The sequence below is a fragment of the Malus domestica genome, chromosome 07, assembly GCF_042453785.1.
Source record: "Malus domestica chromosome 07, GDT2T_hap1".
NCBI lineage: Eukaryota > Viridiplantae > Streptophyta > Magnoliopsida > Rosales > Rosaceae > Malus > Malus domestica.
This window is the reverse complement of record NC_091667.1, coordinates 9,327,775-9,351,256: the sequence shown is the minus strand read 5'-3', so window position 1 is coordinate 9,351,256 and position 23,482 is coordinate 9,327,775. Positions and strand designations below refer to the sequence as shown.

The following is a 23,482-nucleotide window of genomic DNA, read 5'->3' as shown; positions in this document are numbered from 1 at the left end:
TAGATGAAAATTCTCTTGTTAATAATTGAAGGCATCGCTGTTACACTGTTTTATATGATTGCTTAATTTTGTTTTATACTTGTTAGATCATGTTGGGGATATGTCAACAATCTGTGATAAATTTATATATGCTAATAAATAATAAAATGCAAACCGTGTATGAACAATGAAATAATATTTAACAGAAATATTGCAGATCGAGGCTTACGTACCGCAATGTCCTTGAAACAGAAATTTCGCCCCTACTCAGTGCTTGTAGTTCTACGGACGTCTGCTTCACCAGGATTCAATGATCAAATCAGAATTCCAGCACTGGAAAACTTGACTTCTGACGAATTTCTGTGTGGTTCTCTCAGAAAGGATATTTGTGATTGTAGAAGAAGAATGTTGATTTTTTGTGTTCTGAATGCCATGCAGATAGATTTATACATAATATGATTATGCTTGTTCGCAACAGGTATGAGGAAGGGATGCATATGTTGGGAGACATTTTCTCATACACTTCAGACTTCATTTGAAAGGATGAGTCTGTTGATAAAATAATAAAAAAATTAAATTAATTAATTAAATTCGAAATTAATTAATTAAATCCAAAAATAATTAATTAAAGTATTTAATTATTAGAGTGAGGGGACCTTGTGATAATTAATTATATATTAATTATCAATTAATTAGCATACCCCAAAACCCAACCCCAAGGGTGAGCTCAATTTTATTCTCCAAGGTCTATCACTCCAATCACTTTCTATAAGGACAAAGCCTTATAAAGTGAGGGGACCTTGTGGTGGTGAGCAATGTGGGACAATGAAATTCTACTCAAAATTTCCAACAGATCATGGCAAGACGAGGAGCAACAAAGGGCAGCGGATGCTGTAAGCTTGGGCACTGTCTCAGAAATTGGGAGTGAACAAGTATTTATTGTTTCAAAAATAAAAACACATGATTTTGATTAGCAGCTAGACCTGTAAATGGATCGGGTTTATTGGGTTTGGATTGGATTCAACCTGATCCGTTAATTTAACAGGTCATCCAAACCCAACTCGTCATTCAAACTCAACCCGTTAATCTAATAAGTCACCTGTTAACACTTTTTTATTTAATTTTAATTTGCATTCACATATATTAGCTAACAGTCTAACATCATATATATATAATTACAATCTTCCGAATTAATTAATTACTAAAACTCCATAACACGGGTTTTGCAAAATGTGATCGAGTAGCATAGCTATATGCAGCATGCCGTATTCAACATCATCAAGAATGTACCGCACAATTATATCGCCACTTCAAGGAAGAATCTGCGGATAGAACACCCAAAAATCTGCAACACACAAGCATTACACATGCACAAAACACAAATTTTTGTGAAGACAAAATGAACTAGCTGTGCGCCAAGGAAGATCTAAAAGTTTAGAACCTTATTCTGTCAACCAACAATAACACTCATGACTTCCAAAATTTAGGGACAAAACTGATGTATATATCCTGTATACTTTGCATGTTATGTGGCCCATAAATAAGAGGTATTAAAGACATTAAAAGCTTCCTACTAATCCAATTTATTATAAGTTCAAAACTTGTCTTGGCAAAAGATGATCTCAGCGAGACATCGTTTAATAAGTACGAGAGAAAAGGGAAACAGGGAGCACACATACATTATATAAACTAGTAGCCACGTTCATTTCTGCAAGCTAATGAAGTAATTAGCTGCAATTTGTATAGGACAGAGTATAAATATATATACTCTTGAGACAACATCAGATAAGCCTTCTCCGAATGTAAGGAATAATCAGATGCAAAACTGAAAGATGGATGGCAAAGCTTATGTGTGGGTGTATAGATATATGAGCTCTGAAAGCATATTCAAAACAATATACAGATGGAGAAATTGTATATACCCCAAACCCAATATACATGTAAAGTGGCAAGACAATGTTTATAATCATGGCTCTGGTAATTGAGACGGAGATAAATACCTTCAAAATTTACTAACTAATATATACACACACAATAAATTTGTAGGGTCTTATAAAATGGTACCAATGGGACTTTGAAAAACTAATATGAATACTCGTATAAATTATCTCTACAAGTGTTGAGCCATGCCTAAACTGGAGCAACTTCTTCATTCGTTCTATATTTACAGTCCTATTGCCCTAACCTAAGTTAACCAAATAGCATAAACAATCCAATTAACGAGAATGCAGCTGACAACAAATGCATTTTCAGAGAACGTAGAAGATAAGCCTCCATAGCCTTCCCCAATACATTCACATGTGGCTTATATCATTGAAACCCAGTTAACCAAATAGCATAAACAATCTAATTAACGAAAAAACACAAAATATGCTGCCCTAGAAACCCCAAAATCTCCAATCCAATCATACACAGAAAGCACCATTTGCACAACAAAAGCACAATCGCAATTGAAATTATCAAACACAAATCAATTAATTCCAAATTAATTCGAAGCTGTTTTGAAGAGCACCACCTAAAACCAAGCTCAAGCAAAAGCTGAGAAAAATAGACGAAAAATACAATATGCAGAAAAGAAAAGTGATCGCCATGGAAGAAGAGGTGGAAGGCAATCGGAACTTACTAGAGAGAGTGTGGCAGAATTCAGTAAAACCCTGATTTTTTAGGAAGAAGATGAGGGAGAGAACGGCAGCCCAGAAGCAAGCAGAACAGAGAGGAACGTGCAACGCGAGATAAAGAGCAAGGTCTTCTATTACGATTATGAAATTACACAAAAGCCCTCCACAATGAGTGTTAACGGGTGCTAACGGGTATAAAGGGCAATATTGTAACTATACCATCTAGAGATAATACTTAGTCGTTAAGAAATTTGTTAATTAGTTATAGTTTGTTGTATTTTGCTTACCTTAGTGGTTACAAGATACTTACTTTATTCTCTCAAGTTAATGAAATCATTTTACCAAATATGGTATCACCCACCTCTTCTGTCTGACGACTTTTTAATCCAAACACTCTCGCTTCTCTCTGCCATTTTCGATCAACTCTTCGATTGATTCCCTTTCTGATTTCTTGCTCGATTCTTTTGATCTTGTTCGAGCTCTTCGATTTCTCATCACAACTCTGGCAATGGCGTCTGCTTCGTCAAAATTAGCCTCTCCTATTCATCCCATTCCAACTGCATCTTCAAACCCTAATTCTTTGAATTATGCCTCAATCATGATCTAAAACATCGGATCCATGGTGCCAATCAAGCTCACAACCACAAATTACTTGACCTAGAATGCTTTATTTGCTCCTATTTTTTGTCGTTACAACCTTACCGGTCACATTAACGGTTTTATGGTGGTGCCGCCTCAATTTCTTCTTGATTCTTCGGGAAATTGCACTATCAATCCTGCATTTGTTTCCTGGTATGAGAATGATCAAAATATTCTCATTTGGCTCAACTCCACACTCTCTGAATCCCTAATTCCCTATACGGTTGGTGTACATTTTGCTCGTGAACTTTGGGCGAAATTGGAATCTCGACTTGCCACGGCCTCTCAATCTCACATTCATGAGCTTCGATCTCGTCTTCGTAATCTTACCAAAGGAGATTCAACTGCTGCTCAGTATCTTCAGAAAATTGAGGCAATTGCTGATGCCCTCGCCAATGCCGGCTCTCCGGTTGAAGATTCCGATCTGATCTCTATCACTCTTCATGGTCTGCCCCCTGAGTATGATTCGTTTATTGATGCCATTCAATTTCGTCTTGGATCGACAACTATTAACGAGTTACAAGGTCTGTTACTTAGCAAAGAGATCCAATTAGCCAACCGCAAGAAAACCACATCAGAATCATCTCTTTTTCAAGCTCTCAACAGCTCTGCCGAAATTCTTCCACTTCCAGCATCAAACCCTAACTTTCAGGCGTTTGTTGCTTAGTCCCCTTCTTCCTTTAACAATCAAGGTCGTGGAATGGATCGCAACTACAATCGTGGCAATTCCAATCGTGGCAATTACAGATCTTATAATCATCCATGATTGAGCAATAACAATTGCTCAAACACCAACAATCACCGTAATAATTGTGGATGTCAACAAAAATTTTCCTCCTACAACAAGAAGAATTCATGCCAAATTTGTCATCAATTTGATCATGAGTCATGTGATTGTCCTCATTGCATGAATCCGGCTTATGGTGGAAAGTCCTCTCACTCAGCAATGGTTGCTAACAGCTCATCCTCAAATCCCACTTTGATTGTCGACTCCGGGGCAACATCTCATATAACAAACTCCTATGCAGCCTTGCAAAATCCTGAAGCCTACACTGGTCTAGAATAAGTATACATTGGAGATGGCAAAGGTTTGCCCATCACTCACTATGGTTCCACTATTTTGAATATCTCATCTAGTATTTTTCAACTTAATAAAGTACTGTATGTGCCTACATTGAAACATAATCTTCTCTCTGCAAATCAATTTCTAATTGATAATCAATTTCTAATTGATAATCAATGTTCTCTGCATCTTTATCCTACTCACTTCACTGTGAAGGATCTTTCTTCGAGGATGATGCGTTTTAAAGGACCTGTCCAGCAAGGATTCTATCCTTTCCATTACTACTCTTCTACAAATGGTTATCATACTGCACTCACTACATCTGTCAAGGCTTCAAAGGATGTGTGGCACCAAAGATTAGGTCATCCTTATGTCAAGATCATAAATAAACTTGCATCATGATCTTGTATTTCAGTTTTTTCTCATATAAATAAGTCTTTTTGCTCAAATTGTGCATTAGGAAAATGTTTTAGGCTTCCTTTTACTTCTACATCTTGTACAACTAGCAAGCCACTAGAACTTGTCCACACAGATGTTTGGGGACCATCACCTATAGCCTCTTGTCAAGGTTTCAGATACTATGTCATCTTTGTGGATGACTTTACTCAATATTGTTGGTTCTATCCTTTGAAATACAAGTCTGATATATTGTTTACTTTTATGCAATACAAGTCTCTAGTTGAAAACTCTTTGTGTACAAAGATCATTGCTTTACGATCTGATTTTGGTGGTTAATACTTGAGCACTCAGTTTTCCAAGTTTTTAGCTACACATGGCATTCAACATCAACTCAATTGCCCTCACACCCTTGAACAAAATGGGTGTGCAGAATGCAAGCATCGCCATTTAGTTGAAATAGCTTGTACTTTGTTTATACCATATTTAGGGCCTCGTATATTTGGGCCTTGGGCCTTGTATTTGGGCCTCACACTAAAGCCCATACTTTGTAAAGGAGGAGGAGCCCCTTATTCTATAAAAGGGGACTCCTACCCTCATTCTAGAGAGGCCTCACTCTCACTCTCAGAGGCCATTTCTGGAGCCTTCTCACCCCTTTCAACGCTCTCACTTCTAGAGCTCTCTCTCCCCCTCACTTCTCAGAGAAATATAATACAATCAGTGTGGACGTAGCCCAAACCTTGGGGTGAACCACGATACATCTTGTGTTATTTACATTACATGCAGATTCACGGTCGGATTTACGTTGTACCAAGACCATCCGGTTTTGTGCATCAACATTTGGCGCCGTCTGTGGGAATCGATACGAAAAGCTGTGTCGGTTCTCTCTCATTTTTTCATCAAATTTCACCACTGTGAATCTGCAAAAACCTATAAACAGAAAAGATCCAAATTCCAACACCTGTGCTCTTCCATCCCTCTCTGTTCTTGTAAAAGCAACATCCAAATTACAAAAAAAAAAACATCCAAAAGCTCCTGGAAAAACACCTCCACTTCTCCCTTAACCTTCACACGTGTCCAAAAGCTCATGGAGAAAGATTAGGGGAAGTAGCAGGCTTTTTCCGAGCTCTTCAATGGCTGTCGACGAGAACGTGGAGAGCCGCGACAGCCGAGCGGTGCTGTCATCGCAGGCACAGCCATGCAGATTCAGGCAGAAGCTAGAGATCCACAACGAGGTGCTCCGACGAATCCAAGCGTCTGCTTCGTTGACCCAAAATAAACCGAGTCCGCTTCTTTCCCATCGCCGGGACCCACGGTTCATTGCGGCCAGTCGTCGACCTTAGCTCAAGCTCTCTGTTAACCGGGTCGATCTCACCGGAGCTTGGGAAGCTCACCGGTCTTGAAGTGTTGAGAGCAGGAGGGAACCAGTCCCATCGCATGGAAGCAGCTGCCCCAAAGTCTCCTCCGCCGGAGTCTGCCATCTCCATCAAGATCTCCGTCAAGTTTGCCATCTTCTGTCTCAGATTCTGCTGCAGAAACCCAAAACCTAACCCTCCTTCCAGACCCGACCGAGATCCTTTCCTTTCAACGTCTTCTTGACGCCTTTGTGCACCGAGAACGACGCTATTCTCGTTCTTGCCATCTGCCTCGCCAGGAACTCATGCGGCGGGATCCGCATGCCTCCCTCCACGTTGTCATCGCCGTCTGCCTCGTCATCGTTGCAACTTCGGTTCTCCCAGTACTCACCTCTCAAGATCTTGGAAAACGAGCGCCTGATCGAGAACAAGCGTCTGATCCGGTTCCCTGTGTTCTACGTGGCGGTGGCCAAGCTGATCTCAGCGCTTATAATGTCTCGATCTGGGAAGCATCTTCCTCCGGTGGTGAATACGTGGCCTGTGTTGGGAGGACTGCTCCGGTTCTTGAAAGGCCCCATTATCATGCTTTGTGAAGAGTATCCGAAGCTCTTGAGTGTGTTCACATTGAATCTTTTTAGCAAGAAGATCACTTTCTTGATTGGTTCTGAGGTGTCTGCCCACTTCTTCACGGCCTCGGAGGCTGATCTTAGCCAGCATGAGGTATACCAGTTCAATGTGTCCACTTTCGGCCCTGGAGTTGTTTTCGATGTGGATTACACAGTGAGACAGGAGCAGATCAAGGTTCTGCATACTCTACGGTGAAACACATCAACCCCACAGCTCCCTCCACTCTGGGTTTATCATCCGCCGACTTATCAGAGTCCGCGTCACGAAATCACCTCGGCTGGAGTTTGCTTGGCTTCCCAAAGCTTTGAAAGTTGCAGGAAAAGTCAGTGGGAACAAAGTGAAAAAGAGAAAAAGAAAATAGCAAAGCAGAAAGTAAACAAAAGGCAAAAGCAGATAATATTAATGGGGTGCATAGTGGGGTGGTGCAGTCCACAAATATGATGATGATGGGCCAACAAACCAGCTTCTTCGAATTCAGATCTGACAGCAGTTGCATGTGTATGGTCATGGTGCTGTAACAGATAATATTAATAGGATGCATAATGGGGTGGTGCAGTTCACAACCATGATGATGATAGGCCAACAAAGCCAGCTCACTCGAATTCAGATCACGAGCACCACCAACGAGTCCTCCACGAACTCCAACCATGCACTCACTCATGCTGTAAACATGTAGTGCAGTGGAAAAGATAAAAAAGAGAAAGCAAAAGGAAAAGCAGAAAAGGAAAAGAGAAAAAAAAAAAAAAAAAGCAAAAGATCTTCCTATTATTATGATTCCTTATGTCTGCCAGATAAAGAAACAGAGAGAGTGCAGCAGAAAAACACTGCAAAAGCATGGAATAAACACCCCACCAGAATGATGAGATTTATTTTTATCTTTCGAAGACATTTGTATAAACCCTATAAGAGGGTAATATGTATAAACCCCATCAGAGGGTAACTAAAAAAAAAAAAAAAAAAAAAAAAAAAAAAAGACGGCAAAGCCCAAAAGAAATGGGCTGACATGCTGTGTGGAGAGCAAAGGCCCATAAGCCCAAAATAGCTCCAACCAGGCGATCAAAAGTACGCCAAGTACTCCAAATTATACATGAGCATTACTCATGTCATTCATACATAGACATTCATGAGCATCACTCATGATAATCATACATAAACATTCATGACCATCATTCATGTCAACATTCATGAGCATCACTCATGTTAACATTCATGAGCATCACTCATGACAACATCCATGAGCATCACTCATGTCAATCAACATAAACATGCATGAGCATCACTCATGTCAAATCAGCTTCAAAGACTTCATTTACAGAGCTCTAGCTTCAAAAGCTTCATCTACAAGAGCTCTAGCTTCAAAGACTTCATTTACAGAGCTCTAGCTTCAAAAGCTTCATTTACAAAAGCTCTAGCTTTAAAAGCTTCATTTACAGAGCTCTAGCTTCAAAGCTTCACCTACAAAGCTTCAGTGCAGGGTATACAAATACCGCATCCGAACAACTGCCACTTCGGCCCATACATGGATTCAATTTGAAGTCTTCAGCCAACAGACTCTATTGACCGAAGACTTGGGGGACTACATTATGTACCATATATTGGGCCTCAACTGGGCCTCATAAAAAATACTTGGGAGACTCTAGCCCATCACTTATGTATTGAGGAGCGAGCCCTTATTCTATAAAAGGGACTCCTTCACTTTTAGAGAGCACTCATAAAAAATACTTGGGAGACTCTAGCCCATCACTTATGTATTGAGGAGCGAGCCCTTATTCTATAAAAGGGACTCCTTCACTTTTAGAGAGCACTCATGAAAAATACTTGGGGGACTCTAGCCCATCACTTATGTATTGAGGAGTGAGCCCTTATTCTATAAAAGGGAATCCCTCACTTTCATTAGAGAGCACCCATTATTCATGTACTGAGGAGTGAACCCTTATTCTATAAAAGGGACTCCCTCACCTTCAAACGCCACAAGCCAAGCCAACCAAGGCAACATAAGCTACAAGCAAAGCGGCCTCACAACATGTGCTACTTCTAGTTGAGCATCATTTCAGATTGGGCACCGCCTCATATCGAGCATCAGTTACTTCGGCCCACACATGGACTGAATTTCAAGTCTCCAGCCAAAAGACTCTCTTGACTGAAGACTTGGGGGACTACTGTTTATACCATATTTAGGGCCTCGTATATTTGGGCCTTGGGCCTTGTATTTGGGCCTCACACTAAAGCCCATACTTTGTAAAGGAGGAGGAGCCCCTTATTCTATAAAAGGGGACTCCTACCCTCATTCTAGAGAGGCCTCACTCTCACTCTCAGAGGCCATTTCTGGAGCCTTCTCACCCCTTTCAACGCTCTCACTTCTAGAGCTCTCTCTCCCCCTCACTTCTCAGAGAAATATAATACAATCAGTGTGGACGTAGCCCAAACCTTGGGGTGAACCACGATACATCTTGTGTTATTTACATTACATGCAGATTCACGGTCGGATTTACGTTGTACCAAGACCATCCGGTTTTGTGCATCAACATACTTCATTGCCAGCTTCTCAGGTACCTCACATATATTGGGTTGAAGCATTCCACACAAAAATCTATCTTATTAACAAATTGCCAACTGCATCAAGACCATCTCCTTGGGAATCCTTATATCATCGAGTACCAAACTACAATTTCTTAAAAGTCTTCAAATGTGCCTGTTTCCCATGGTTAAAGACTTACACCTTCTCCAAGTTGGATCCTAAAAGTAAGGCCTGTGTATTTCTTGGTTATAGCTTAAATCATAAGGGCTATAAGTGCATTGATCCTGCGACCAACAGATTGTACATTTCAAGGCATGTTCTCTTCAATGAATCTAGTTTCCCATTTCACTATAGATCACCTTCTCCACCTTCAATCCCACATCCCACCTCTGGATCAACCATTCCCTTAAATCTTACCTTTACACTTCCTACAATTTCACCTTTACCTTCACCTACCTTGTCTTCATCACCTCAACCTACAATTTCACCTTCACCTACCCCGTCTTCTTCAATGAATCTAGTTTCCCATTCTCCTGTGGCAATTGCAGAACCTCCTCTCAACAATCCCATTCCACCTCTTAATACTTATCCCATGCAAACAAGGTCCAAATCTGGCATCTTCAAGCCTAAAGCCCTCACTGCCACTAAACACCTTCTACCATCTCATCTATCCTTTGATTATATACCTAACACATATCTTCAAGCCTCAAAATATTCTCATTGGTGCCAAGCAATGCAAGAAGAAGTCAATGCCCTTATCAACACCGGCACATGGTTTTTTGTCCCTAAATCTTCATCCCAGAACATTGTAGGCTGCAAGTGGGTTTTCATAATCAAAAGAAAGCCCGATGGCACTATCGACATGTACAAGGCTCGGCTCGTGGCCAAGGGTTTCAATCAACAAGAAGGTTTAGATTACACAACAACCTTCAGTCCGGTAGCTAAACCGGTTACTATCAGACTTCTCCTTACCCTAGCAGCTCAATATGATTGGTTTTTAAACCAACTCAATGTTAGCAATGCCTTCTTACATGGGACACTCATTGAATCCATTTTCATGCATCAGCCTCCCGGCTTTGAAGATCCCACAAAGCCATCTCATGTCTGCCATTTGCACAAATCATTATATGGTTTAAAACAAGCTCCAAGAGCTTGGTATGAGAAACTTCATGATGCTCTTAAATCTCTTGGCTTTCAAGGATCTCATAGTGCTCATTCTTTGTTCATTAAAAGGGCTCCAAACTCTGCTGTGGTTTTCATTCTCGTATATGTTGATGACATTTTGGTACCTAGACCAAACTCTGTTGAATGTAGCAAAGTTATTCAACAGTTCAGCTCTATGTTTCCAATCAAGGATCTCGGCCCTCTTCATTACTTCCTTGGTCTTGAAGTCAACAGATCTTCCTTGGGCATTTACATATCTCAGACAAAGTATGTCATGGATCTGATATCCAAAGCCAACATGACTGGTGCAAAACCTTGTAGTACACCACTTAGCACCTCTAAACTTGATCATGAATCTCCTTTGTTTGACAATGTCTCTTAGTATCGATCCTTGGTTGGTGCATTCCAATATCTTACATGGACAAGACCGGATCTCAGTTTTGCAGTAAATCTTGTCTGTCAATACATGCATCAACCCATAATTTCATACTTTCAGGCAGTAAAGAGAATCCTAAGGTATCTTAAGGGCTCTATTGATCTTGGCCTATGGTTTTCCAAGTGTTCTCAAATCCCACCATCACTGCACTCTCAGATGCCGATTGGGCTGGCTGTGCCCTTGATCGAAGATCAACTGGGGGCTATTGTGTTTTTCTGGGCAATTCCTTGATCAGTTGGAGTGCTAAGAAGCAACCAACAGTTGCTCAATCTTCCACAGAGGCATAGTATCGATCTCTTGCCAACATTGCATCTGAGATTACTTGGATTTGTCAGTTGTTAGTATATATTGGTTATTGTTTGCCTAATTCTTTGTCAGTTGTTAGTAGACATTCGTTATTGTTTGCCTAATTCTCCCCAACTCTGGTGTGATAATATTTATGCTATATCTCTTGCCAAGAATCCTATTTTTCATGCTCGGACCAAGCATGTAGAAATAGACTATCATTATATTCGGGAGAAAGTCTTGGCAAAACAAATTTTTGTGCACTTTGTTTGTACACAAGATCAACTAGCTGACATTTGCACAAAGTCTCTGTCCAAATCCAGATTTCATCTTCTTCGTGACAAACTTCAACTTCGAGTTCCCCAGTTTCGTTTGAGCGGGGATATAAAGGGTAATATTGTAACTATACCATCTAGATATTACTTAGTGGTTAAGAAATCTATTAGTTAGTTATAGTTTGTTGTATTTTTCTTACCTTAGTGGTTACCTCTTGTGTATATATATATATACTCTAAGTGTAACTTTATTCTCTCAGGTTAATGAAATCATTTTACCAAATAAATGACCCGTTATTTAACGGATTGGCCCATTAACAACCCAACCCGTTAAGCACTCACCCAAACACTAATTTTAACGAGTCGGATCGAATCGGGTATAAAATGCCAGGTCAGAGCAGCTACTCAGTAAATAGTTTAAATGCATGTCTTGGTGATCAGCAACTACGCATAAACGTTTACATTACACAACTTGCTAATTAGGATGCTCCATTTAATTCATGTATTAATATTTGTATCTACCATTCATGAGAGAGAAGTGGCTTGGGTACTCTAGCAATAAAACCTTCGCAGGAAACTGCATAGAAAATACTGCACAATTATGAATGTATGAGCGGCACCTGAAACCAACATATTAAGATTTTGTTTTGAATACTATTACACACACTGTTGCTACACGTTAACCGTATTTTGGGGAAATTTTGATATAAAGAAAGCTGAAATCATATGGCGCAGATAAACCTTTTTAAAAAAAAATCTAAACAGCAATACATCTGAATGATTTTTTATTTAATTTTTTGGCTTAACGGACATCCAATCATATACTTGTAGAATACCAAATCAAAGCAGATAGTTTAATGATTTCTTTTTGTCATTACGGACATCCAATCATGCAAAGGTTTGTTCTTTCCTTCCATCAATTAGAAATACTCAGTTTCAATAATCTTCGGTCAAAACTCCCTAACATTGAAGTCTTTGAAGATGTATTGAAACCTTATCATAAAAGTTTGGTAGCTGTCCTGAAGCTGATAACCCCCACTCAAAACATTTAAGAATATGAAGAAATAAAAAACTGTATCTCTCAATTAAAATAACCTAGTTCTGAATACGTTAAATAGAATATATCTTCTCATCAATCAAGAGCACTCAACATACTAACAGGGGGTGAAGAGCTTTCTTCCTTCCGTTTGGTCGTACGCTCAAGCTAAACAATTGAATTGGGCATTGGGAAGTCTTTAGTTACTTAATTGCTTTGCTAGTTCTAGAGCGTAGGGTTTATAGAGAGCTGACTATAAACCTACCGCCTATTCAAAATTACATGATGTCGGAACAGTCAACAAGCAGCACCATCCAACCGAGGAGTTTTGTTTGCCCATTTGATTTGATAAACTGAAATGTTATCCTAGTATATTGCACCTCCTTCCAGTTGCCCATTAAGAATTACCTGAGCTAGTACAGCAAAAGGGGATGAATCTCCAACTAGCCCACCAGTGAATGATGCTGCTGGTGCCTTAGTGTTGAATCAAGTCTTCCAAGAACGAAAGCAAGCACTTTATCTAGTATGATATAGAACACCAAAAAATTTGGTGCCCGCCCAATAGGCATGGCAAAGTCCCCTGCCAAAATGAAACATGTGACGGATAACATGATGCATCTGCAAGGTAATGTTGAACAATCAATGCCCTACGCACGAATAAAATATGATGGCATACGATATTGAGGCACAAGAAAAATTAAGGGGTGTGATATCCATACACCATTTTTTACTTCTCACACATCCCTCTAATTTTCGGCCGTTGGATCAGATAAATTGAAGAAGATCACCGAACAGAAATTAACAAAGGGTGTGTGAGAAGTAAAATTGAGTGTTTGGATAGCACATCCCAAAATTAAATGACTTGTCCAAGATGTATGCAAACTGTTATTAAATGATCAGAGAGCAACATCAATGAATAACCATTTTGGCGTGGTTAATTCCCTCACTTCATTTTATTAAATATGAGTAACAGTAGATTGGTGGAATATCTATGTTCCTACATTTTCAGTTCATCAACATTTTAAGGTTTGGATGTTTGTGGCAGGATTTTCAATTTTCATCCCTCTCTTCCCTAACTATGTTCCATGCTATAGAAAGCATCCTAAATCATCACCAGGAAACGTCAAAAAATGGATATACATAAAAAAAATGTCATTAGCTCCGAATATTGTGGAAACATATATATACTTCAAGAGAAAAAATCATTTTATTTTTATACGCCCACTTATCATTCTAAGCTACTACTCTACAAGAAATAAAAGGATAACCATAATTATTTTATCATACCAAGTGAAAAAAATAAAAATAAATAAATAAAAACCACTAAAGCAAATAGCTTTTCAATCATTAGTTCAAAAGAACTATACCAAAACTCTGAAGATCCCATCACCAAAGGGGTACCCAAATACCCTATACCACAAGTGATCCACCTCCTCGCCCCTTTCTCCCTAAAAATTCCTCTAATTACTCTCCGTCCATACCACCCAAAAAACGTGGCAAAATGTGAAGATCTTAATGCAAAATGATAGACCCAAGAAAGGGCATAGCTAGGATTTTTCAGAGGGTTGGGCTAATATTATTTAAGGAAAAAAAAAGGAAAAAATTATAACCAAAGACAACCAATTATGTGATGAAAAAACCACCAATTATGGCTTGAAAAGAGGAGAGTGTAGAGTAAAAATGGAATGATAATCAGTTTAATAGGCTTACTGGCACTATAATTAGTTTAATGAGTTTTGATTGGGCAAGAACTGTCCCGTGCTACAGCCCAGGGAAGCCTAAACATAGCTCTCTCTCTCTCTCTCTCTCTCTCTCTCTCTCTCTCTCTCACACACACACACACACACACACACACACATCCTCTATTCAGTTTCATGTTCATAAGAATCTAAATAAACCATTCAAACCAACTTTGAGTGTGACCTCAGATCCTGTAACTTCAGTTCGTATACATAATCCAAACCTCATCAATGGAACTAACTTCTAGGCCACACAGAGATGGCTCATTACATCCTGCACCATTCTTGCATGGTTTATAACTTTATGGGAGCCATGGGTAGCAACATTCAATTTATACGTTCTACCCTGCCAAACCTAATGCAGCTGCAGCTGCTTCAGTTCGGTAATTATTTCAAGATGCTCTACTTTGAGATTTCATCTGCTTTTCTAACAGCAGAAAGAATCCTTATTTGCTCAATATTCTGTCAATAAAATCTGTCTTTCCTTATGTATGGCTCAGAGAACAAATGATAGTACATCATTACTTTTTGTTAGGAAGCTCAATGGCTTTATGACGCTAATGCAATACTATCGACTAATCCACTTAATAAAGATACGACTCCAGATGGTCTTGATTTCCAATAGTAAGATACATGAAACACAATACGAAGAGATGGCACAACTATAAGTCTCTTACTAATTGTTTACAAAGTATTAACATATATTCAGCTCTCCTCAAAATCCCATTTTTTTATGGAAAACAAATCCAAAGCTATTCTTTGTTTGGGCGACAAGTCACAAGCAAATGTTAATATGTTCTGAGATTGCTTCATAGCAGCAGATTAGACTAATATGAAGAATGCAAATAACCATTTCAAAAACAAAAAGGCAGAGCCTGAGAGATTACCTACCCATGATACACAAACGGGCCATATGCCAATGTAAAACCAGCCAGCCACAACAACAGCCCCAAAACCGAAAGCCGCCAAAAACCCCTCACCAATCCTTTCCAACAATAATGCCTCAACAAGTAAACAAAATAAATAGGCGCCACAACCGCAAACAAATGCTTGAAGCACAACAACATAGCAAAAACAAGCCCACCAGTAAAGTCCCTCCCTTCCTCCAAACGCGAAGGCGAAATCAACAAAATCCCAAGCAAAAACCCATTGTGCTGGATATGCAAACGGTCTACAATAATAAGCATTGGCGACCAAACCACCAGAACCCAGATCATCTTTCGCTTCATCGAATCCCAATTCCTACTAAATCGATAAACCCCATACAAAAGGCACAAATCTGATAAGATAACCGAGATTCTTTGGAAGGAAAGCACTGCGTTTGAGCTGTATTTCAAGCCCTTTTGGAGGTGACCGATTTGTGGGTCGATGAGATTGGCGAAAACGGAAAGGAAGAGCTCGATGTAGGTAAAGAATGGCGGGTAGTCGAGGGTCCAATGCTCGTCTCGTCAGTGTACCAATGGGCAAGAGGCAGAGGTGGGTTGTAGCTAGCCTATGGCAGTGGACCTTATAGTTTGTGCTTTTGTAGGCTGGGATTAGAAGCAGCTTTACACAGGCGGCGATGGCGAAGAACCCCCGTAGCTCTGTGATAAGGTTGCGGGGTTTCGGAGAAATTCTGGGAACTCGGCTTGGAAATCATCAAAATCTTCCCAAAAGTGGCATCAGCTTCTTCTTAATCAACCCACTGGACCAGCAATTGCACACCTGCTGAGTTGCCCTTCTTATAAATCCTTCGAGCTAGAATCTTCTGTGGAAAGGTCTGAGATGGTCCATCCTCTAAAACCTGAGGGAGTGTGGAATGCAACACATTATTGGAACCCAACTGCCTCTTGAGATTACTCACATGGAACACTGGATGTATTTTACTTTCCACAGGGAGCCTCAATCTGTATGCAACTGGACCAATCTTCTCTATCACCTCATAGGGACCATAATACCTCGGCTGCAACTTGTGATAACCGTGTGGTGCCAGTGATTGCGGTTGATATGGTATCAGTTTCAAATACACTGAGTCTCTAATTGCAAATTGTCTCTCACTCCTCTTCTTATCTGCTTGCATTCTCATTCTGTTTTGAGCCCTCACCAAGTTGGAATTGACCACAGATAGCACCCTATCCCTCTCCAAAAGACTTTGTTCCACTGCATCCACATTAGTCGTACCTAGTTCATAGGCAGTCATATGTGGTGGAGGGTATCCATACACAAGTTCAAAGGGGGTAAACTTTGAAGATGTGTAGTAAGATGTATTAAAACACCATTCGGTCCAAGCAAGCCATTTAACCCAATTTCGAGGTTGTTCCCCCACAAAGCATCTGTGATAAGTCTCAAGGCATCGATTCATCACCTTAGTTTGTCCATCACTCTGAGGGTGATAGTCCGAGTTCATACAAAGTTTAGACTACTAGAGCTTAAAAAATTCCTTCCAGAATGCACTAATAAAGCTGAGGTCCCTATCATTAACTATGGAGTGAGGCATTCCTTGCAATTTAAAGACACTATCAATGAATACTTGGACAACCGTGGAACCAATGTAGGGATGAGATAAAGCCATAAAGTGGGAGTACTTAGACAGCCTATCTACCACCACCATTATCACAAATTTTCCTTTGCATAGTGGAAGGTCAACTATGAAATCCATGTTGATATCAGTCCAGTCCTTAGTTGGGATAGGCAAGGGTTGCAACAATCCTGGGGAGAAGTTGTCTCACATTTGTTTTGTTGACAAATGTGACACGCATCAATAAATTGTCTAATGTGGTTCTTCATTCCTTGCTAATAGAACTGTTTTTTCAATTTATGATATGTTTTAACCACTCCTTGGTGTCCAGCAGCTGGAGAAGAATGATATTCCTCAATGAGATTGCATATCCACTCCAAATCAGGACTTAACACAATCTGTTTCTTATAGCACAAGAAGCTGTTCCTAATGGAAATTTTACCAAGGGTAGCGCTACCAACACCATTATGAGCACTTTCCCTGACTTCCTTTGTTTTCTACAAGATCCATTCATCACCTTCATTAAACCTTCTTAAGTCATCCAACCAACCACTATAGGGGTAGGAAATGTAGGCACATTCAAGAGACTCAACAGAACTTGGGTCTTGGAGTGGGGCAACACCTTGAACCCTTGATAATGCATTTGCAACCACATTGTCTTGTCCTACTTTGTACTGAATCTCATAATCAAACCCCAAGAGTTTAGAGATCCATTTATGTTGGAAGGGTGTATTAGCCCTTTGATTCATAAAGTACTTCAAGCTATTATGGTTGGTCTTGATAATAAAATGCCTCCCGTGAAGTTAGTTTTGCCATTTCCTCACTTCATATACTATAGTAATGAGTTCCCTTTCATAGGTGGATAGCGATTGGTTCCTTGGTCCGAGTGATTGGCTAGCAAATGCAATTGGTCTTCGACCTTGTTGTAAAACTGCACCAATTCCCAACTCTAAGGCATCACATTCGATTTCAAAAGGCTTAGAAAAATCAGGAAGGGCAAAGACCTGTGGGGAAAGCATCACTTCCTTTAACTTAGCATCAGACCATTGGAAAGCATCCCTTTTGGTTAAGTTATACAAGGGTTGACAAATTCCCCTATAACCAGGAAAGAACTTCCTGTAATAACCTGTTAAACCAAGGAAACCCCTTAATTGCTTGACAGTTGTTGGGACAAGCCAATCCTTAATTGCCTGCAACTTGGTTGGGTCAACCTCAACCCCATCCTTGGATGCAATATGCCCCAAGTATTCCACCTTACTTTACCCTAGGGAACATTTAGACATTTTAAGATGCAACTGGTGATGTTGTAATACCTCAAAAATAGTCTTCAAATGTGCCAAGTGATCAGACCAAGATTTGCTATAAATCAAGAGGTCATCAAAGAAAACCAGCACAAATTTTATGAGGTATGGTTTGAACAGGTCGTTCATTAAGTTTTGAAAGGTGGCCGGAGCATTAGTAAACCTAAATGGCATAACTAAGAACTCATAATGACCTTCATGAGTTTTAAAAGCAATCTTTTCCATATCTCCAAGATGCATTAGAATCTGATGATATCCAGATCGTAGGTCCAATTTAGAAAAGTAGACAGCACCAAGTAGGGGTGGGCGCGGTGCGGTTTGGTGCGGTTTCGAGTGAAACCACAACCGAAATCGAAACTTTTTGCGGTGCGGTGCGGTGCGGTTTTGAAGCCAAAACCGAAATGAAACCAAACCGTTTGGTTCGGTTCGGTGCGGTTTCAAACGGTTTCGGTTTGGTTTTTGAGAAAAAAATGTACAATTTAAAATATACACATATTTATGCATAAGATGATCTTATTTTCCTTGTATATTAATTAATGAATATGCACCAAAATTGCACCAAAAACAGCAACAACACCAAAAACTGCACCAAACCTGCAGCAAAACAACACCAAGAGCTGTACCAAACCTGCAGCAAAAAACTGCACTGAAACTGCACAAAAAACAGCAGCTAAACAGCACCAAAACTGCACAAAAAACAGCAGCTAAACTGCAGCAAAAATTACACCACAACTGCACCAAAACTGCACAAAAAAACTGCACAAAACTGCACCAAAAAACTGCACAAAAACGCATCACATAATTCACATCTACTAAAATTCAACTTGATCACCAATCAATCACAATAGTTTACTACAACCCAATTGAAAAGTTAAGTTTGCCATAATACAACTAAAGTTCAAACTTCAAGGTTTCAAATGTTATATTTTTTTTTCTCGAAAAATAGAGAACTAACTGACCAACTTCTTCCTTGATGAAACACTTGAGAAAGAAAGCAAAGCAGCTTTGAATCTCAGCTGCTGAATACTCTGTTCTTCCTCCCCAACTCCTCCATAACTCCCATAAGAGAAATTTTCTGCGACCACTTTCCAGCAGCTGCAAAAAAGATATCAAACTTAAATACGAATTCCAAAAACAAAGCAAGAGAGTGCATTTGGACGTTGGTTTGAGTGCAGAGGCGGTGGAGGGAGGGTGGGTCGGTGGACCAGTGGTGTAGGTGGTGAAGATGGGGATGGATGGTGATGGGTTCGGGTGGGCTGCCCATTTGAGGGTTTGAGTTAGTTTGGTTGGGTTGCTGCCGGCTAAAGCTAGAGCGTTGAGAGGGGAGGTGGGTGTATTGAGAAATATGACAGATCGGATTGGGGAAATTAGGGGTTTTGATGGAGAAGAAGGGGAGGGGGAGAGAAATTGGGTTGAGAATGGAAGCTGCCATTTCGTGAGGAATGACAGATACAATCCCCCAAAACATGCACCCACTCTCTGCGACTAAACCCCTCTCCTCTTTCCCCAAAATCCCAAAATCACGCCCCCAAATCTCTGCGTCCAACCCCCTCTCCTCTCTCCCCCAAATCACGAGATCAGATCTTCTGCACCTAAACCCCTCTCCTCTCTCCTCTGTCCCCCAAAATCACGCCCCCACCCTTTGGCCCCAAAAACAACAGCGCAACCGGCTGTTTTGGGTGATGCACAACCCACGTATAGACAATGGCTGAAACATAATTAATTCAAAATCAAGTTTATTGAGTTGATTGTAGATGATATTTTTAAGAAACTGTTCAACATCTCATCAAGTGAAAGGGGAAGAAGTAGAAAGATGGGCATCTTTACGGAATATTTGGAATATAAGCTGTGAGTAAAGAAATTCTTAAACCTTACCACCTTAATTGAAGATTTTATCTTTCAATTGCAGCACTCTGAATTGAAGATTTTATTTCGAAAATGGAAGCAATAAATTCAGAAATTATCTTTCAAGACCCAAACTTCTTTTTGAGACAAATAACTAACAAATTATCTTACCATATTAGCTGGTAAGCAATGACTCAGTGAGGTCGCAAGGCAAGGCAGAGATGAAAGCAAGCAGTGACTCAGTGACTCAGTGAGGTCGCAAGCAGAAGCAGTCGCTCGCAGGCAGCCGCAGAAGCAGATGCAGAAGCAGTCGCGACTCGCTCGCAGGCAGGCAGGCAGAAGCAGTCGCTCGCAGGCAGGCAGGCAGAAGCAGATGCAAGCAGGCAGTCAGGTGACCAGGTCGCAAAGGCAGATGCGAAGATGCAAGGAGGTGGCGCAGAAGCAGTCACTGAAAGTGCAAACCCAGAACCGCAAAACCAAATGTATAAGTATAACCTAGTTGAATGAACTAAATAAAAATAAAAAAGTGCGGTTTCGGTTTCAGTTTCGGTTTCGGTACGGTTTTGAAAACCCAAAACCGAAACCAAACCGTTTTATGTGCCGCGGTTCGGTTTTGAAACCGAAACCGTTTCAAAACCGCAAAACCAAACCGTTTGGTGCGGTTTGATTCGATTTGTGTTTCGGTTTCGGTTTTCGGTTTCAAGTGCCCACCCCTAGCACCAAGAGTTCATCCAAAAGGTCATCAATTAAGGGAATAGGGTACTTATCTTTAATAGTAAGAGCATTAAGTTCCATGTAGTCAATGCACATCCTCCAAGTGCCTTCCTTCTTCTTCACCAAGAGGACAGGAAAAGAGAAGGGGCTACGACTTGGTCGAATGAACCCTGCAGCAAGTAATTCCTCCACAGCCTTTTCTGAAGAGGACCATAATGATAAGGTCAAATGTTTAGGGGTTGTGCTCTAAAGAGTAGAGGAATGCGATGATCATAAACTCGGGAATGAGGCAATTTTGAATGAACCTCAAAGATGTTTGCAAATGCTCCTAAGAGATGTTGGAGTTGTTGTTGTTCGAGTATGGAAAGTAGGGGTGGGCGCGGTGCGGTTTGGTGCGGTTTCGAGTGAAACCACAACCGAAATCGAAACATTTTGCGGTGCGGTGCGGTGCGGTTTGGAAGCCAAAACCGAAATGAAACCAAACCGTTCGGTTCGGTGCGGTGCGGTTTTAAACGGTTTCGGTTTGGTTTTTGAGAAAAAAAAATGTACAATTTAAAATATACACCTATTTATGCATAAGACGGTCTTATTTTCTTCGTATATTAATTAATGAATATGCAGTAAAATTGCAGCAAAAAAGAGTCAAAACTGCAAAAAAAAAAAAAAAAAGCAGCAAAACTGCATAAAAACAGCACCAAAACAGTACTAAAAACTGCATCAAAACTGCACAAAACTGCACCAAAAAAATACAGCAAAACTGCATAAAAAACAGCAGCAAAACTGCACAAAAAACTGCACAAAATCGCACCAAAAAATAATGCAGTAAAACTGCATAAAAAAACAGCACCAAAACAGCACCAAAAAAATGCACAAAACAGAAACAAAAATCTGCACCAAAAGTGTAGCTAACTTGTACCAAAACTGCAACAAATGACAACTACTAAAATTGAGACAACATCCAATGCATCAAAGGGTTTAAACTTTAAATCCTTATGCATCACATCTACTAAAATTGAACTTGATCACCATTCACAATACTTTACAACCCAATTGAAAGGTTAAGTTTGCCATAATACAAACCTATAAGTTATAACCTAGTTGAAAAGTTTAAAATATAAGTTATATAACATTTATTTATTATATGGTGCGGTTTCGGTTTCGGTGCGGTTTTGAAAACTCAAAACCAAAACCAAACCGTTTTGTGTGCCGCGGTTCGGTTTTGAAACCGAAACCGTTTCAAAACCGCAAAACCAAACCGTTTGGTGCGGTTTGATTCGATTCGTGTTTCGGTTTCGGTTTTCGGTTCCAAGTGCCCACCCCTAATGGAAAGGTCAGTTGCTTCAATCTTCTTACCCTTCATGGAATAAAGGAATAATCCCAAATTGGAGTTATTAAGTTCCCTCTCCAAATGCTGAAGAGATACCTCTTAACTTAATGGGGTCATGGGAGGCTTGTGGAACAGTTTCTATGTGTAATTGTTTCGAGTGAACTCTATGGTAAGGAGTTCGAAATACCATAGAACATGACTGACCATAGATAGCCACGGAACCCCTAATACCATATCACATCCACCAAAAGGGAGGGAATACAAATCTACCATGCAATGATAACCCCCAAGTGAGAGAGCCGAGGCCCCAAGTGAGAGAGTCGAGGCTTTGCAGCAACCTAATCTTTTGACCTTGCCATCATCAACAATCATGACCTCAAAAAACTTAGTGGATTGCACTGGATGTCCCCAATGTTTAAGCAATTTGGAGTCACTGAAATTGTGTGTGCTCCCCGAGTCCAATGAGATTTTGACAGGGTGACCATTAATGGTACAATCTACTTTCATAGTCCGAAGAGTGTGCCTGTCATTAGTGCCATAAAAAGCACACTCACTCAACTCCATAGTAAGCAATTCAGGGTTGGTGTTCTCCCCATTCCTCATGAGGTTCTGTTTCCCCCAAATCAAGCATGAGCAATTGCTTAAGCCCACATTTATGTCCCCTAACCCATTTATCATTGCAAAACAAAACACTCTCCCTTATCTCTTTTATGTTGAATTTCAGCTGGGGTAAGTTTCTTAACCAGCAAGTTACCATGGCGAGCTAGAGCTTGGGAATTAGGTGCTAGGGTGACAAGTTTAGCAGCATTAAAGGCTCTAGGAACAGAAGATTTTAACTCAGCAAGTTTAGTATCCACTTGAATAGCAATGGATATCGCCTCATGAGAATTTGTAGGTTTATGGAGTATCACATCATACTTCAATTCACGTTTGAGACCCCCCAAGAAGTAGATGTTCGATTAGCCAATCGTTGGAATTCAGATATATACTCACGAAGTGTACCTGTTTGGCGCAGTTTGAATAGAGATTCGGCACTATCATCAAACTTCGAGGGCCCAAATTCTCCGCAAAAAGCTTTAGTGACATCCTCACAACGTGAGAGAGAACGAGTACAATCCATCCATTAAAAGCATTGCAAAGGTTCACCGATAAGGTGGAATGAGGCGATGAATACCTTATGTGCCTCAGGAGTGTTGTAAAATGCAAAAAAAACTAATCAGCCTTATAGATCCAGGCGAGTAAGTCGTCGACTTCAGTGAAGTGAGGGAAATCAACTCGAGGTGTCAATGGTGGCCGATGGGTTTGGCCATCACCAGGGTCATTAAGGTGATGCAGGGGCTGGATCTGGTCCAAATTGGGAACCGATGAACGATCGAGAAAACCCAGAGCAGAAGAGCGGGCCCTGTTATAACACACAACCAGTTCACGGCAGAATTGCTCGAAATACACTAAAAGGCGAGTTTCTATAGCCGATGGAAGCTGAGCTCTGAAGGCCTCAGCGACAGTGGAGTGAACAGAAGATTGACCGCCTCAGCAATCATGGTAGGAAGGTTAGCAATGGTGATGACACACCCCAACTGCCGGAGGTCAAAGCATGATGGCCTTCACTGGAAAGTGACGTAACCATAAGTGTAACTGAAGTCAAAAGTGACTAAATTAAAACCAAAC

At 40.4% G+C, this 23,482-nt stretch overlaps 1 long non-coding RNA gene across 2 annotated transcripts; it reads right to left on the bottom strand.

Moving 5' to 3' along the window:
* Positions 1–12,300: 12,300 nt before the first annotated feature.
* LOC103412070 (uncharacterized) lies at positions 12,301–16,299 on the bottom strand. 2 transcript variants are annotated; one of them, XR_011582684.1, is made up of 2 exons: positions 15,022–16,299; positions 12,301–12,971 (listed from the first exon to the last, which is right to left on the bottom strand). It is a non-coding gene; the product is annotated as an uncharacterized lncRNA (long non-coding RNA). The 2 variants fall into 2 exon arrangements; XR_011582685.1 differs by having other exon boundaries at positions 12,301–13,009; positions 15,022–16,134.
* Between the last annotated feature and the right edge of the window lie 7,183 nt (positions 16,300–23,482).